The sequence below is a fragment of the Lolium rigidum genome, chromosome 6 (genome assembly GCF_022539505.1).
Source record: "Lolium rigidum isolate FL_2022 chromosome 6, APGP_CSIRO_Lrig_0.1, whole genome shotgun sequence".
Classification (NCBI taxonomy): Eukaryota; Viridiplantae; Streptophyta; class Magnoliopsida; order Poales; family Poaceae; genus Lolium; species Lolium rigidum.
The window spans coordinates 64,119,707-64,138,618 of NC_061513.1; positions in this window are offsets into that span (position 1 = coordinate 64,119,707).

Genomic DNA, 18,912 nt, shown 5'->3' on the forward strand with positions numbered 1-18,912 from the left:
ATCTCCTTTCTTTGTATTTTTAATACTGCTTGAGCAGGGTCTCAAACTTGAGACCTCTTAGCTCTAATAATATATATGATTAACGCACAAGGCGCGCAATCCAAAAGTCTAAACTGTTTGAAAGAGACTAGGCACCACTATATTTATATATTCAACATCAATCCAAAAATCTAAATTAGTAGAAATAGACTAGGCAGTGTATTTATATATTCAACACTTTCCTTCACGCCTATGCTATTTTAGTATATAGTGTGGTTTAGTGAAGGCCACATATTTTTTTTTTTGTTTTAATATCACGCGAGCAATATCTTAAACTTGAGATCTCTTGGATCTGGTACCATATAGAATTAATGCACTAGCCAATTCATCTAAATTTCGAAATAATGGAAAGAGGCTAGGTAATATATTTATATTCAACAAAAGTAACTCGGATCCGGGCTCGGTGATGAAGGAGGAGAGAGTGTGTTCTTCATGGGCTCCCCCTTTTATATCCCGTACGGGCCTTGGAGCCGTTGAAACACACGAGGGGGGGGGGGGGGTTGATCCGGCCAGTCCCGCATATTCGGAACTTACGGGGACCGCATGAAAATCACCTCCGGCCCTAAACTTCTGCGAAATATCCACCCCACTTTTTCAACACTTGGTTGATCCTCTGGAGTATCAGAAAGATCAACCATCCAATTCAAAAGAACCAGATATAGGATCAATATAAAAAAGAGATGGGTCGACATCCGTAATGCTAAAATCGAATCCTACACACATGAGCACATACAGTAAAATTCATATTCGAGTGTTGTTATCAAACACACAAAACCGTAGGGATAAAGCATGCTCTTTTAGCGTCCTTGTTTTATGTGTCCAAACTTTAACCAGCTAAATATTTGTTGATTCTTACAAAAATTATATCATTAGAAATTTGTTCAAATATGAACTTAATTGGTTGGTCAAATCAACAATCAAACTTAAGCATGCATGCCACCTGGAACTGAGGTACATCCCCAACTGACTTCAGTTTTTTTTTTTCGATAAAGGGAATATATTAATATCAAAACAATATCAATTACACCCAGCCTCTGCAACAACGCACCACCCTAATGGCACTACGGATGCACACAGCCAAAAAAAAGAAAAGAAAACTAAGAAACAAAAATCCCGCTACAGTATCTCGGGCCTAACAACAGCAATACATCCACCGCCAAGACAACACCTGAAATACAGAATCTCCAAAAACGACGCCTCCAAGAAGGGAACAGTGCGCGAACACCATCGTCGCCCGATCAACGATCTTAGGTTTTCACCCTGAAGATAATCCCCGCTCTCAAAACAATGCCTCCAACAAGATCATTGCTAGGCACAACCAGTTAAGGCCAGACCTTGGGTTTTCACCCTGAAAGGTAGGACTCTGAACTTCACCTGTGTTGTCGCCCCCACTTTCATACCGCTGCTGTGAAGCCCGGAACACCAAGCAAGTCCCTCAACAACGCGGAGACTTGAACCTCCCTTAGCTAGTCCTCCCCCCGGCCTAACTGACTTTAGTTATGTTTGAACTGTTGTACTTCCCCAACTATACTAACTTTTTAGTTTTTTATTCGTTCACGTTGTGCTTCTTCAAGTCTCCTAACAAACCTATACGCTGGGCAACGCTGGACACATGGATAAGCACTCATCACTATCAAGTCTAGCACCTCTAAATATTATTTTTTTGCCTCCTTGTTGTCCTGATGTGATTGTCATTTGTCATTGGTCAAGAGAGGAGACGAAACACTCAACCATGTGAGACACCAAATGACTAAAGTAATAAAACATCGCTCATATATATAGAAATTTACTCTAACTATACCAGGTACACTAAGAAAACGAAAGCTTTGAAAACACGGATTTGAAGCACCCGGGCACCAGTGTGCCCGGTTTACGAAAATTTGAAACCTGTACTTTGAAGTTTCAAAGTATTACGATCTTTTTATGTGAATACCTATACATGGTCTGCATGTTTTTGCAAAGCTTCAATAAAACTGTTGTTTTTGAGCTATAGAGAAAAGAAAATTGTGGATTTATATTAGCGTTAAAAAATCTTATCTTTTCGAAAAGAAAAAAAATCTGTTCTGAAGTTCATAGTGGAGACCTACTTGTATATGTTTCGGTTGATTTTTTTGGCACCTAGAAATACCGTTTTGAAATTAATTAATTTCCACCATGCTTTCTCATTTGTTATCATTTCTACGGTGGTCATTGCCAGCTGAAAGATAATACAACCGACGGACATGAGAGGAAGCGCGCAGTTACGGTAGAACTTCTCCAAACAGGTTTCTGTGCCGCTTTATAAATAAAACTACAATGGTTAAGCCGATACAAGGTAAGGAGAAACCCTCTTACAAAGCAAATTAAAATAAACAAAAATGTACAAAGAGAACCAACTTGCCACCGAAAACACAGGAACAAGACCGAGGGAAACCGGAGCTCCGCAAAGACGCCCTCAATAGGGCAACGACGCAACCTGCTGATGTCGGCGAGATCGAGAAAGTCAAGGATTTTCACCGGGAGGCCTACATGGGACACCCCAAGAGGGTTACGACATCCACATGCGTAGTCACCATTGGTGTTGAAACGCTAAGCTTCCGCCCAAAAAAAACCTGCATGCCACTCTCGGCATCTTAAGCCACCCACTATTCCCGAGGCAGGTCTCGCGAACGCGATATGGGACCTTCCTTTGCTGAAACGCTGCCAACAATAGGATTCCCCACCGCACGCTCCTCATTATCCACACAACTAAAGAGAAATGTGATAACCACCGCCATGTCACCGTAGATTCTCCTGCACAGTCCACCTTCTGGAGTCGATGCCTAACGTCCAATAGCTCCGGAGCAGGGAACGATAGACCACACGATGCATAGGCATCGTATCAGGCGAGATAGGACGGCAACAACCAATGACATGAGGGCGGCGAAGCCATTAGGAGGGTTCGTCCTCCACCTCCAAAGGCGGTTGCTGGCCAGACAGAATAGTTAGGGCCGGTCAAGCTCCGCGGGCCTGACTAGCCCCTACTGGCGTGCTGCAGCGTCATGTCCACATCCGCCCTCCGACAGGTGCCCCAAACACATTGCAACCAGGGGTCCCTCGCATCCACCCACACGAGTGTTGGTCGTGATGGGCCCATAGAGCCCAGAACAGGCCCGCAAGGCCTAAATCAGACCTGGAAAGCCAATCCCATCTAGCTGATCCAGTCGCCGAAGCTAGGCAAGATTCGGCCGCTTGAAGCCACCGTCGCCGTCGTCTAACTACGCCACCCCGTCGTCCAAGCCTCTAGCATCGTCATCTTGTCCATCGCCTCCTAAGACGAGCTCAATCCCTGGGAATACCGCCGAGTTGGGGAAACCTCGTGACTCCCTCCTAGCGCGTGGGTAAAGTCATGTACACCGCCACCGGCACCCGTCGGGGGTGCATGGGGGGAGGGGTGTGTGGCACCCCCGGGATCAGGGTTAGATAAATACCAGATCTTCGTCTAACATAAGCCTAACCTGGAGCTCGAGAGCGTACAGTGAGACAATCAATAACACAACTGTGACTCTACGACTCAAGAAGTAATACAAGCTCATAACAGAGCAAAGAACCAAATTATTACAAGCAGTGGACACTGGCCTGACATTGCATCAATAAACAAAAGTGAAGTTATGATATTAGACATAGCAAGATAGCAAAAGGCCTAAGAGGCCATGAGTATAACGGCGACGTCCCAGCCCATAGATTCCATGTTGCCACCTGGAAACCTCCAGCTACTCGTCGATGTCAACCTACAAAGCACCATCGGAGAGATTTCGTATGCAACTGAAATGTAACAAGCAAAGGGCACGATCGAAAGGAGTTTATGTTTTACACCTATCTTAGGAGGACACCAAGGAACTTGAGTGGAGGTCTTGGTGATGAAACTTTCAGAAGATCAATCCCGAGATGGTGGATAGAACACCCCCTCATGGGGAAGTGAAAATTGGCGAATTTGCATTTACTTATTGATGTGAACATACCCTTTTGGGTACCCACTATTACTATACCTGGTTCGGCCCACTATGAACATTACCGTAGAACACCCTCTCATGGGGACGGTGAAAATCCGAATTTGCATTTACTTTTGGGGCCCAGCAGCGATCCGCTTGCATCGTTACTTTGTTAAAGGTGTTGTCTTCGTGCTGATATTCTTCCTTTGGTTGGTTGGACTCAGCATCCGGATTAAATATTTCGTGTCCTAGTTGTAAAGCTTGGCAACGTCAAGGTAGTGTGCACTTCTTTCTTGAAGACTTATGCGGAAACAAAGATTTAGTTGTAGGTGTTTATTCTTGTCATGGTTATACCATCGTTGTCTACTTCATGTAATTTGTTTGGCCTTTGATGGCTTGCATCTACTCTATAGACGTGTACTGCAAATTAATGGTTACCGGAAGCCCGTGAACTATTTTGGTTAGCGATGAAATAAACATGAATAATTGAAAATTAATTGGTTAAATAGTTTCACGCATGGAGAATTCTCAGTTCAAAATCAGATCTATATATGTTGAGAGTAAGAAAAATGAGATGAGGAAATCACGGGGAAGGAAGAACTAGAAGAGGACAAAACTTATATTTACAAGCAAACTTCTCTTTTTCAATATTGATTTGATCTTTCGTTTTCAAGATGGTGCATTATTGCTACAATACACAGTCCGTAACTGTATGCACATTACATTTCAGATATTTACGTGCAATACAGGATAAATGCCCGTAGATTAATACTTTTCATGGCTGCTGTTGTTGGTTCACACGGATAACCCAAAACAAAACGATGTAGCAGAATATCTGGGATATGTAAGAAAATTTGTTCTTGAATGGCAACAGTTTGTGATGCCAAAAGGCATTAGCTTTTTCTAAACTGAAAGGACAACGGCTAATAGGACAGCTCGTACTATTCATACATTACGTTAAGGAAAATGTCCTCAGATTATATCAATGTTTCTAAGAAAAATTCCTTATGATCATGAAAAGGGAAGATAAGGAGTAGTTCACTTGTTTATGAGTGATGGATGTTTGAAATGTTATTAGGCAATAATTCGCTTGTTTATGAGTGATGGATGTTTATGAATTATGACACCGGCAAAAGTTATGTTTGAACTGTTATTATATGTTTGAATTGTAATTAATGAGCAAAGGCGGTGCAGCAGGGACGTTGCCAGTAAGGGGTACAGAGGCTGCGCCTGTGGAAGGGCGCCGGTGAAGGGGCATGGGGGCATCGTGGCAGTAGGTCGTGAAGATGGCGTCAAGATGATTGCAGGGTGATTAGTGGAGTTGTTCTTTTGTATGACACTGGATCGTGATTAGTATGAAAACTAGTAATAACTATTGGATGCTGTGAATAAAAGCTTCTCCTCGGGAGTGATGTTTTGGCACATGGAAGCATATGCTTCCTTTATTTTGAAATACATATTAGACATATTTTAAAATGTCAAAAATATTGACATAAAAATTTCGCACGTACATCTTCATGTGCTACGCGCTCACAAAGTTGTTTCACGGAAAATCGATATGTCATGTGGCGTGTGCAAAAAATACAAAATTTGGTGCTGAAACAAAGACTTCTCACAAGATAAATTTTCTCTTTTTTTCTTAGACTAAAAATAATATCATTTTTTCGTGAAACTTGACGAATACACATATATTATGGAGATGTACATGTAAATTTTTTTGTCAAAATTTTTTAACACTTAAATATGTTTTTATGGTAAAGGGATCATACGCACCCAGGAGCCGAATTGAGTTTCTGCTTATCCAAGTGGTGATTTTTAGTACAGTATAATGGATACCTTAAATGACTTATTTTTCCTAAATGCTCCGTTCTATTGTCGGGAACAGGGGTGGGGGATCCAATCCAGCAATCGTCCACTTTATCATTTTCCCTGCTTCTACTGTTGACGCACCAAATAAGTAGTATGCCAACACTGTTTGTCGTCGTCGCACCGCTTATTTGGTGCGTCGATGATGCTCTCATAACATCGAGTCATCGACGTACCAGCAATTTCATGCGTCGGTGGTAAGTCCACCCCCCCCCCCCCCCACACACACACACACACACACACATAGCCGGTGTATCAATATAGTGATACATGAGCGGTATATTGGTACTATTGGTCTACCACTATATTGGTACGCCGTTAGTATTGGGGTATGTGTAGAAAGATTTTGTCCCCCCCCCCCCCCCCCTCGCCGGTGAAGGCGATGGGGAGAGGGTATATTGCTACTGTTTGTGTACCACTATATTGGTATGCCGGCGGTATTGGGGTATGTGTAGGCAGATTTTGGCCCCTCTGCCCATCACCTTTTTAAATTATAAAATGACAAAACCTTGAAATTTTAAAATCCTTTGAGATGTAATTATGTTATATAATCTAGTTGTTAGGAAAAATAACAAACATGAATTTCAACAAATTTTGAAAAAAAGATGCTATGTTTTGGTAAAGCGACTCCGGATTTCGCATACGACATCGGATGGAAAAGTTTTTTATATGAAAAAGCATCTACGAAAAAAGTTACATCCGAATTCAAGGCCAACGCTTGTTTGAGATTTTTTAGAATCCTAAAATTCCTAAGGAAAAATAGAGTTTTTGAACGCTTTAGATTTCCCGGCAAAACAAATCGAATATACCCGCCACGAAGCTCCTCACCCTAATCTAACCCGAGCCCTCCCCCTTTCCCCCTCTTCCTCTTTGACAGTTTAACCTCTTCCTCTTCGTCCTTTTCCCCTTTCCTCTTCCTCATTTTCCCCTCTTCCTCTTCCGCCTTTTCCCCACCCACGGGTCCTCTCCACCTCCACTTTCTTTTATTCATGCAGCTTCCCTCCCTGACGAGAGTCCGGAGAATACCGCATCCCGCTCATGCCACGCGGGGTCGATCAGGTTCTTCTCCGGCCACCCTCCCGCAGCACGTCCTTGACTGCTCTGCCACGGTGATGCTATTCACCGGCCTAGTCAGTGTGTGTTGACGATAGGGACAAGGGGGCGGTGGCAAGGCGACACGGGCAAAGGTTGGGTCGACCTCCAAACAGCGAGCGACAACCGTGGCCACGTGCTACAGGGTGGCGAGCTCATCGTTGTCAAGGCCTCCATCCATATCGGTGGAGAAGGACCTTGAGGACTCGATTGCTTTTTTTTCCTTTTCTTCTCATATTTTTTTTGTTTTAAAAGTGCACATAGGCCCACGAGGCCTTTTTATTTTTTGAAAAAGAACACCCCTCGCATACTATAGGGGTGCACCGGCCATATATGTCGTTACCGCCAGCGTACCTATGTGGTCCATCGACGGTGGTGCAAGCGATGCACCATGGTGCTTCTAGCCGTAGTCGGGTCTGCTCCAAGCAGTTTCTGGCAGTGTTGCCATCCATGGACGGCGATGCTACTCGTTATCGGGGCTGTTGCACGTGGTTGGTGGCGATGCTACCTGTCGTGGATGGCATTTCTCTGGCAAGTGGTGGTTGGCGATGGTGCGAGTCGACGAGGGTTGGCTGGAGCTTTGAAGGATGGTGTAAGGGTATATTGCCCCTAAGTGTGTTTTTGGTAATTAATGACAATTCTCTATGGACTAATGTTTTCATTGTCTTTAAATGAAGGAATATTCCATAGGTATTTCTTGAAGTCCATATGTTGGATTCAAGTGTGGATGCCATGAATATATTGTTATGCTTTTGGTATTGGCATCAAGATCATCGATTTGAAGAGAAGAATATGATATGATCAAGAAGAAGAAATGAAGACGGAGTTCTTGTGTGGAACTTAAGTTAGCCATGCTCTAGCTTATGTGTGAAGCAATAAATGATCAAGATATTATGATAGAGCATGAAGAGATACAAGGTTGACCAAGATTAAGAGTGAAGATTGAATTCAAGTTGGTCAACACATGAAGCATAAAGAATGTACCACTTTGGATCATGTGATCTTGTGGTATGGTAAGCCTTTTCAATTATGCTTCATGAGCTAACCCACTATATATGTGCATTTGTGTTGTCTATGTGGGTTAGGTATCTTGCCATGGGCTTGCATCAAGAATATGATGTCATATAGCCCATGTGAGGATGGCATCAAGTATGGATGTCATCACGGTTGAGAAGGGCAAGTTCAAGATGAGCATATCGAAGATATCATGCTTGAAGCTTGCGGTGCATTTGGTGATAATGGACATGTGAAGATGTGCCTCAATGAAGCTATCTCACCAGGTGACATGGGCATACCCTTCGGGTACCCATTATTAGTATACCTGGCTCGGCCCAATATGGAGAAGACCAAATATGGAGAAGGCCCAACAAGGCAACCCGAAGAAGTAGTCGACTAGGACTCTTGTAAAACCCTAGGCTGGTTGCATATATAAAGCTAGCCAGGGCACCCGAAATAAAGAGGCCAAGATATAGACAATAGATAAACAACATAGCTCCGCCTATGGCGGCACCCTGTAAACACAACTATGATCATATACTGGATTGCTAGCAGCACGTAGGGATCCTCCACCGAGGGGACCCGAAGCTGGGTACGTCGTGTGCCTAATCTCGTCCCCGGAATCTCCATCGTCGCTCTTTCCGAAACCCTAGTCTACAATACGTAGGCATTGCCGAGGTATTCCCTCGTCAATTGGCGCCGTCTGTGGGAATAGCGACGACTGGATTTTGTCATCCGGGCGGGATCCGTCGAGTTCATCATCAAGATCATCAACAAAATTGAAATCAGAAGAAATCAGATCTGATCCTGTGCGAAGCTGGTCGCCGTTCAGGAAAAAAGCACGTACATGACCGGTGCACTATTCGCAACAATCGTCTAGGATGGAAACGGCATGCTAGTCTACGGACGATGAAGAACGAATCAATCAGCCAGCCGGATTCAGTGGTGGTTCGCTTATTGACGGCCACACGTTCGAAAAATAATCCAAGGAGAAGAAAGAAGAGATGAAATCAGTGCAGCCTGCTCGTCGACAACCATGCGCTTGCAAATAAGCTGGTCAGCTGATTTCGATCTTGTCAAAAGCAATCGGTAAAGAGATGAAGCAGCCAAGTGGGTATTCAGGTGATATCTATCTAATCTTTGCCGACAAATTTTCTTTTGTTTTTGCAAATTTAGCTATAGTAGCTTTTCATCTCAAAGCAATAGCACATAATACGTTTATAGAAACACGCGTACTTGTGTTTTAGCATACCTTTATCAAGTTATTTCACTTTGCGCTTGTACATGAAATTTCTACTTGGCTGGTCATCCGAGGAAACACGGATAAGAGAATCAAGTCGTACTACTAGCAAAACGCCGTAGCATGGCTCCATCACGATCGACCCACTTCGCTGTGTTGATCATGTTCGCCCGCGCCGACTACTTCTCGGCAAACGCCGCTCAACTTCGCCATCACGAACTTGCTATCGGACAAAGAGATCATCAGGTGCTATATTTTCAATCAATTGCTATTCGTAAAATTTATTTGGCCAAATATTTTTTCGGCTTGTGCTGTTATTTGCGCGCAGATTTCCGCGGTCCAATACAACTTCAGATTGGAACAAGCTCCGATTATTTCGTCACGTGCAGCGGGCGGTCGCATGCTCGGGGGCTTGCCTGCCGTGAATCCGGCAACGTGCACTCGCCTCGCTCGGGGGCTCGCCCGCCGTGAACTTGATGATTCTCTCCTCCATGCCGACTACTTCCACCGTGTCAAACATTTTCGGCTAAACGCCGCACGGCTCCGCTGCATCAAGTACATCCGTTTTGTCGACTCCATCTTCCGGACGACCTACCCCCACCTCGACTTTGCGCATCCAACAATAAAGCTAAGTATTCCTTTCTCAAGAGTCAATTATTATTCATTTTCGCCACTCCAGAATACTCGGGGGCTGCAATATTGCATCATTACAGCAAATTGCCCGACGTCCGGGGCTACGTCATTAATTCATTACCGCAAATATACTCGATTACTTGGTAAATTTATTTTCTTCGCTCTGGATATATCTTCTCCGGCTCAGTGGAATTATTTTCGTCGGCTCGGTGGAATTAGCTTTTCCGGCTCAGTGGAATTATTTTCTTCGGCTTAGTGGATTTATTTTTGGCTCAATGGATTCATCTTCTTCGGCTTACTGGATTTTGTCTTCGACGGATTCATCTTATATGGTGATCATTGATTTCTTATATAATACTACCCGATGCACTTTCGGGTCAATGGATTCATCTTCTATGGCCATTACTGGATTTATTTTCTTCGGGTCAATGGATTCATCTTCTATGATATCAGCGGATTCATCTTCTATGATTATTACTGGATTCTTCGGGCCAATGAATTCATCCTCTATGATATCGACGGTTTTATCTTCAATATATGCTCTATATTTAATGGCGTAATCTTCAATATGGATTCATCTCAAATACTTCATCTGGGATTCATCTTCGTATATTATTGTCTATGGCTTCATCTTAAATGGCTTCACCAAATATGACGTCGCGATTCCATCAACTTATTTCGACGTCACGCCTAACGCTCGGGGGCTCGACAACGATTTCGCCTCGGGTCACGACTGCGACACAACAATCATGACATCACCTCAGCAACGCTCGGGGGCTCGGCTATTTCTTCATCAACAATTTCGCGGCATCCACTTTTGCTATTTGGTGGTTTCTACTTTGGCTAGATTTCTTATCTACACTCGAAGACTTCATCATGCATCGACTTCGTCGTGTCCAAAAAGCTAAGTGCTCTTTTATTTTGCACAAAGTTGATTATCGTTTACTTTCGTCGCACCCGACAGTTGGGGGCTGCGCGGCATATATTCACTTTACATATCATCGAATCTGAGTATCTGACACCGCATGCGAAAAAGAGAGTCAAGGAAAAGATAGAAAAAGTTTGTTTATTTGTGCAGGAGAAAACAAAATTCAAAGTGTATAAGAGAGAACCCGACGAAATTGTCTACAGGGAGAACCCGAAGAATTGTCTTCAAGAAAGAACAGGTCCCGACGAAATCTTCTTCAGGGAGGAACCCGACGAAATTTTCATCAAGGAGGTGCCGAAGAATTATCTTCAAGGAGGTGCCGAAGAATTATCCTCAAGGAGGTGCCGAAAAATTATCTTCAAGAAGATGCCTAAGAATTATCTTCAAGGGGGTGCCGAAAAATTATCTTCAAGGAGGTGCCGAAGAATTATCTTCAAGGAGGTCCCGAAGAATTATCTTAAAGAAGGTCCCGAAAAATTATCTTCAAGGAGGTCCCGAAAAAATATCTTCAAGGAGGTCCCGAAGAATTATCTTCAAAGAGAACCCGAAGAATTGTCCTCAAATAGGTCCCGAAGAAATTTTCCTGAAGGAGGAACCCGAAGAATTGTCCTCAAATAGGACCCGAAGAAATTTTCCTGAAGGAGGACCCGAAGAATTGTCCTCAGGGAGGACCCGAAGAATTGTCCTCAAGGAGGACCCGAAGAAATTTTCCTGAGAGAAGAACTCGACGAAATTTTCATCAAGGAGAAAACAAAAACAAAAAAAAAAGAGGAAAAAAAAAGAGGTGGACAAATCTTCGGGTTCATTGACTCGTCATATTGTTCCGAGCAAGAGCATCGGTGATGTACCCGACAATATAGAAGAACCAATATATTCGGCTGTCTTATCAAGACCGAGAGAAAAATAGAAGAACCCGCAAAATGGGTCATTGCATCAGCCGAACAAGGCACTCGACAATATATTCTCAGAACGCCAAAGTTGCGATCAATTTCTGAATGCCGCAAATTTGCGAAGGTAAGACCCCAGATCCGTTCTGCTGGGCGTGGCATCGCCGAAGACTGCGCTACTGCTACTTTTATCCGTATCAACGGATACGAAGAAAAATCCTAACGGACGCGTTAGGTACCCGATAAATATGACTCGGGACTCGACGGAATGGTAAGACCTTAAGCGGCACCTGTCGAAGTTTGCACCGAGTATCCCGAGATCATGTCCGGGGACGTGATCTTGAAGTAGGTTTTTGCGGATTGCCACTAGAGCAGTTAACTAGTACCTGATCCGTCAGATGAACTAGCCCCAATTACCATTATCCCTGTACAATATAGATATGGATGTCAAATAAAAATAGCAACGGCCTGGAGTCGATAAAAAGAAGGGCTGCGCCCAGAAATATAGTCAAGTTTTTGATCGAGTAGTACAACTTGAGCCTATGCCTAGGTGCAAGCACCTGCTCATAGGCTCGGGGGCTACTCTTATTGAGAGTAGTGTTCACCCTCCCGACAAGAAAAAGGAAAAATTGTGGAGTCAATTACAAGCAAGTTGAGCCTACACCCAAGTGCAAACACTTGGCTGTAGCCTCGGGGGCTACTCCCATCGGGAGCGCTGGTCGCGCACCCGATAGAAAAATAACTTCGACATCATTTATGACAATCAATGTTTGTAGACTCAACTCGATTCTACGACTCGAGTGGAGCCTACTCCCATCGGGAGTGTTGGATTTCATTAAGTCCTCTAACAGGAGTCGATAAAAAGAGGGGCTGCGCCCAGAAGTACAGTCAAATTCTTCATCGAGTAGTACAACTTGAGTCTATGCCCAAGTGCAAACACTTGCCCATAGACTCGGGGGCTACTCCCATCGGGAGCGCTGCCGCGCACCCGATAATTTCAAGAATCATCGACATCATCTACGTTACACATGATCTACGACATGGACCTCGCCTTGTATTTTCTTCGACTTCGGAGATGGTTATGCTTGGAGTTTCTACGCAAGTCTTCGACTTCCCTAGAAACTCGGGGGCTACTGACATGGGCATACCCTTCGGGTACCCATTATTAGTATACACTGGCTCGGCCCAATATGGAGAAGACCAAATATGGAGAAGGCCCAACAAGGCAACCCGAAGAAGTAGTCGACTAGGACTCTTGTAAAACCCTAGGCTGGTTGCATATATAAAGCTAGCCAGGGCACCCGAAATAAAGAGGCCAAGATATAGACAATAGATAAACAACATAGCTCCGCCTATGGCGGCACCCTGTAAACACAACTATGATCATATACTGGATTGCTAGCAGCACGTAGGGATCCTCCACCGAGGGGACCCGAAGCTGGGTACGTCGTGTGCCTAATCTCGTCCCCGGAATCTCCATCGTCGCTCTTTCCGAAACCCTAGTCTACAATACGTAGGCATTGCCGAGGTATTCCCTCGTCACCAGGGTGTATGGGGAAGCATTTGTGAGTCTTCACAAAGAAACAATGATCAAGTGAGGCATTCCGGCTTGAGTGGAGCTTAAAGCGTTGTCATCAAGATCAAGCGGGATGCGCAAGGCAAAGGTATGGCCTTGCTAGGTTTTCCTTTTACCAGTCTCAAGGTGGTTGTTGGGAGACCGGATTATAGGATAGATAGCCGCACTATCAAGAGGGGCTTTCCATTGAGTAAGTTAATCCCATCGTCTTAGGGAGCTCAATCCTTTGCATACTTTGCATCCCTATATTCTTGTTGATTCTTGGTATTTCTCTGTTTGAGGTTCTTGAGCTTTTTGCTAGCTTTTCAACAAGCCCAAATTCATCGGAAACGGAATCTGTATGCATCTTCCTTTGCGTTTTCGAGTTTGGAGGTCTCACCAGTTCTTCTTTTAGGGAGGCTTCATACCTATCCTTATTTTATATTTTACCTCTAGCTCTTTCTTGGGTTTTATATCCTCTATTATATAGATCTTGTTCTTAGCTTCTCAAAAATCCCAAGTTTGCTAAATCGAAGTCCGGATGCAAAAGTTATCATCGTTTTGTTAGTATGTCTGGAATTCCGGCGTAGAAACCAGCGGTGCCGGTTTACCCGCCGAAATCATTCCGGAGTGCCAGATTGTTTCCGGTATATGCCAAATGGCGTACTAGTACATCATTCCGGCGAAACCGAAATGGTTCCAGCGTTGGAACCGGCAGGCCATTTCGACGTGGGAACCGGCGTGCCAGTTTCCTCACCGGTTTCACTTTTTGGTTCCGGCGTAGAACGGCGCTGCCGGAATTTTCCAGCAGACAGACTGGATGCTCGTTTTTTGCCCCAAACGGTTATAGTTTGACGGGCTATAAAAGGGCCTTCTTCCCCAAAGTTTTTCTAGGGTTCTTGAGCTTATTTTCTCACACCATTGTTGACCTTCTTGACCTTGCTTCCTCTCCCATCCCTCCTATGATTCTTGCATCATTTTTAGGGATTTGAAAGAGGAGATCTAGATCTACAACCTCCACCCATCTATTCCTCCTCTAAGTGAGGGGAACTCTTGGGATCTAGATCTTGCAGTCATTGATTGACCTCCACCATTGTTCTTCCTCTCTAGTTCCTCCGTAGTATTTGTTGGTTTGGTGGGATTTGAAAGAAAAGGATTTGAGCACTTTTCTTTGTGTTCTTGCTTTGCATTCTTACATAGTGTTGAGCTTTCCAATACGATTAGTTCGACTGTGAGATCGTGAGCTTGTTACTCTTAGAGGGGTGACCTCCTAGTTGGCTTGGCGATTGGTGCTCCCGTGACCTCTTCGTGGAAGACTGTGAAGAGGCTTGAGCTTCTCCTTCGTGGAGCTTGTGAAGTGGTTGTTGAGCTTGCCATCTCCGGAGTGGAGGAAAAGCTAGCCATGAGGAAAAGGTCTTTGTCCTTCGTGGTATTGGCTTGGAGAAGAAGGTAAGCCTTCATGGCGTTCGAGAGACCTTCGTGGTAGCCCGCATCTCTCCAACGTGACGTACCTCACCTTGTGTGGGCGAACACGGGAATACATCTTCGTCTCCGCGTGCCTCGGTTATCTCTGTACCCAAGTTTACTTTCCTTGTGATAGACATCGTGCTTGATGTACTTACATCTTGCTATCACGTGTGTTACATATATCTTGTGCCTATCTTGTTTAGCTTGAGTTGTTGTTGTTGCACTTAGTTGAGCCTAGCATATTTAGGTTTTGTGCTTGTAAAATAAACATTAGTTTAATTTCTCATTCTTACAAGCTAAATCCATAATAATTATTAAAACGCCCATTTACCCCCCCCCCCCCCCCAGGCAACATCTCATCCTTTCAGATGGTGGGTCGAGCTGCAGGGGTGATCCTAATTCCGTATAATTAGGGAGGAGGTGCGCTGTAGATAGATTCTCATCTTTTTTATCACATGGTTTTACGTGTGTTTTTTTATAGAAACCGTGCGCTTTATTGATCAAATATCGTGATGTCATTACAAACTCCCTCCCGGAAACAAACCAGAGGAACACCACGCCACACAACATCTGAAGAAAACTCACACTCTAGCTAAGTTGTGTGCAGCAACATTGAGCACACGATAGATGTGACGAAAAACACAAGACTCAAAGGATTTGTCCATGAGCTTGACATCTCCAATCACCAGGCCGCAAAAACAACAATCAGACATGGATGATCCAATACGTTGAACCAAAACCAAGCAGTCTGAACCAATAATCACCTTGGAAAACCCTCATCCAGCGAAAAGGAAATGGCACGCCGAATTGCCAGGGATCCAGCCATCTCTGGAATGATAACCTCATCAATCCGCTCTCCACATGAAACGGTAAAATTGCCATTATGATCACAGACAACAACATCAACACCCATCTGCCTTGTAGAAGAAAACAAATAGTTGCATCGACATTAATAAATACCGTATCTTCCGGTGGTGGAACCCACTTTGGTGTTGAAGAAGAGGGTTCACACCTATTAACAGCGGCGGTTTGTGCAGTTCAACGTACGCTTTGATCTTTGCAGCAACATAACTGGGATTTAACGTGCCTTCTCCCTCACGGTATTTGTTCCGAGCATCCCATATATGTCAGTACGAAACCATCAGAATGGTAACTTCAGCTCCTGAGCACTAATCCATGAAATCAAGGGTTCACACCCTCGTCAAAGTCAAACCCATGCGACGTAGATGAATCACATGATTAGACTTAACTTCTTGCCAAACCTCAATGGCAAAAGGGCATAGCAGCAGGGCGTGCTCGACGGTTTCATGTTGAATACATTAGATACATGTTGACGAGACCAGGATGTGACGTTTCTGCAGCGGATGACCACATGGGAGACAATCTTGAGCAAACAACAGAGAGTGATTTTCATTTTCCCGGGTGCCTTGCTAGCCTAGACTTTCTTCCGAATCTTGGAATTGTCCATCACAATAGATGAAGATCCCTGGCCAGTCTTGCTACGATCCGGCGCCACACGTTCAGACCTAGCCAATTGGTAAGCTGGCCGAATGGAACAGTGACCAAAACGAGGCAATTTCTAGGAAGAAAAATCCTCACCGCCATGCTTGCTTATCGGCACTTGCAAGATCTTGACAGCGATGTTCTCACTAAAAATGGTGTAAAGATATATGCGTCCCATGTTCTGCCTCCGTCCATCATCAATGTGTCCACGGTTTGTTCTTGAAGGACAGGCACCTGAGGTCGTAGTGTATACGGAGGTACACCAGGAATCCACTTATCTGTCAAGACTTTGGTTTTCTCGCCATTTCTGATACCCAGCGGATTCCGTCTTTCAACAGTAGCATGCCAAACTGATACTCGTCGAGCTGTATGATGAAGCCCGAGGTTTTGGAGCATTCCAAAAATCACACTCCTCGTAATACCATCCTTTAAGGACTCTAGCACACAGGGAGGTAGGATGTGTCAATAAGCGCCAACATTGATGGCCCAACATGGCTTGGTTGAATAATTCTAGATCACGGAAACCAGCCCTTCTAGAGCTTTTGGACTTAATAACCACTCCCAATGCGAATGAATTTTCTTTTTTCCATTCTTAGACCGCCACCACTAGTTTGCAATTTATCTATGCATAGAATCACAAATGGAGGCGGGAACTTGAAAGCAACTCATTGATGCAGAGGTTGTGTACATCTTTTGATGCAGAGGCCGGGATCTTCCCATTTCGGAAAAAAAAAACTTAAAAGCAGCTCATTGAATACGTGGTATAGCCTGAATAATTTCCTTAGAAAATGTTTCTCTTCCAACCCGAGAGAGAGGACAATCAAAGGAACCATTCATACGCTGCCAAATACGATAAAGAAGGAACTTGAAGATGCGGATTGGGGATCTCCCCACCTTTTGTTGGCATTCCAAGATACGTTTCATGCAGGGCTTCAGAAGGAACGTGAAGCTTCTGTTTCACAGGATATTTTTGACAGCATCAAAGCAACGAGAACCAAATAAAATTGAGGACTTGTCAAGATTGATCCTCTGTCCGGAACGACCACAATATAGCTCCATGGTTCTCTGCAAAGCATCTACACTTCTTTTTTTTTTTTTGACGTAAGCATCTACACTTCTTTCATCGTTTTGGGCAAAGAAAATACCATGGTTTCGCGTGAGTTGATCAGATGGCTAGCAAGTTGGGGTGATCGGACGTTTTAATTCCCCGGGGACGCTCAGCGGTCACCTTAATTTATGTCCTTGCTCCACCTTTTTTTTCCTCAAACTCCGCCAGGGGGTGAGATAAGATCAAAATGAAGTTTATTACCAACTAAAGATGTTAAGGGTGAATGAGGTCCTCATGCATGTCACTCATCATTTGGACGGGCACTCCCCAATAAATAATGAAATTCTAGTTTATTTTTGTTCACCCTTTACCCCTTCAAATCTCCTAACAGACCTAGCTGGGCACATGGATAAGTACTCATCGACCATTATCAAGTCTAGCACCTTTAAATTGATACTTTTTGCCTCCTTGCTGTCCTGTTGTGATTGTGATTGGTCAAGAGATAACAAGATTCACTCAGCCACGTGCGACAACTGGTGCCAAATAACCAAAGTAATACAACGGCGCTCATGCATGTAGACTAGCGCCAAGGTGAGGCCTCGGGCTCTTAGGAAGTCAGCAGGAGAACCCCATCGATTAAGAGAAATGTTTTTCGTTGCAAAGTGGGTATTTTTTTGAACGGAGCAAAGTGGGTATAGTACGCGGTATAATTGGCATCACTTCCTTCACTCAGCACAAGACTCAAACAAGATTGTTCCTAAGCATAAGGAAAAGCTTTCGAGCTAGAAGCTAGAACCAACTTATGAAGCTATCTTGCTTCTATTGCTACTTTAAGAGAGATAATATGGTGTACACAAAGGGACCAGACTAGTAAGACGAGTATTTTGGTACACCACTTGCGCGCCTAAACCTATGCAGCTATGCTTAAGCCTACTGAAACTTCAACCTCAAGTTCATTGACATCGATGGGTCTCAACGTGTTATCATATAGAGCAAATTAACTGATATCAGTGCTAAGTAGTACTACTTAGCATCAATGAACTTGCAGACACAAGAAACCCGGTGGAGATGCGGACAGAAAGTTTCACATGCAAAATTATCTAAAAATGTGCCCTATCGGTCAAGTTTCGACCGTCGTATTCTTTTCATGATTCGTGCTACAAAATACATGAACCACATGATTAAGTTTCAATATTTGTAACTTAGTGTGTAACTTAATGGTCTGAATAGGGATGCACGAATCACGATGTTATTTCAATGGCGAATGCTTGACCCATAGGATGCGGCACCGTTAGAACTGCATTTCCACAAAATCATGAGATAAAAGCTAACACGACGGACAGTGGGGTTTTTTAAAAAGTTCTATATTTAGTTTTTTTTTGCAAATTTTAGCACACAAGAGCATAGGAAAATAAAAATTAAGGAGGTGTGCCCACCCTGCAATATTTTTGTGCGTCCGCCACTGACGACGGACATGAGACGAGATGAGGAAGCAATTGTACCACGAGTTGAGAATCTGGTTGGATGGTTAGGAGAGCAGTGACACCACAGGTCCACCAGAATTGAAATCTCATATTTGACACTTTGGTGTCTCAATAAAAGGCTGAATATCTTCAGTGAGAAGCGACGTTCACGTTAACAACGAGGTGCATGTGGTGACTTCCTCAATCTCAAGACCCGCTGAAATAATTTTTTGAACTCAGTCTCT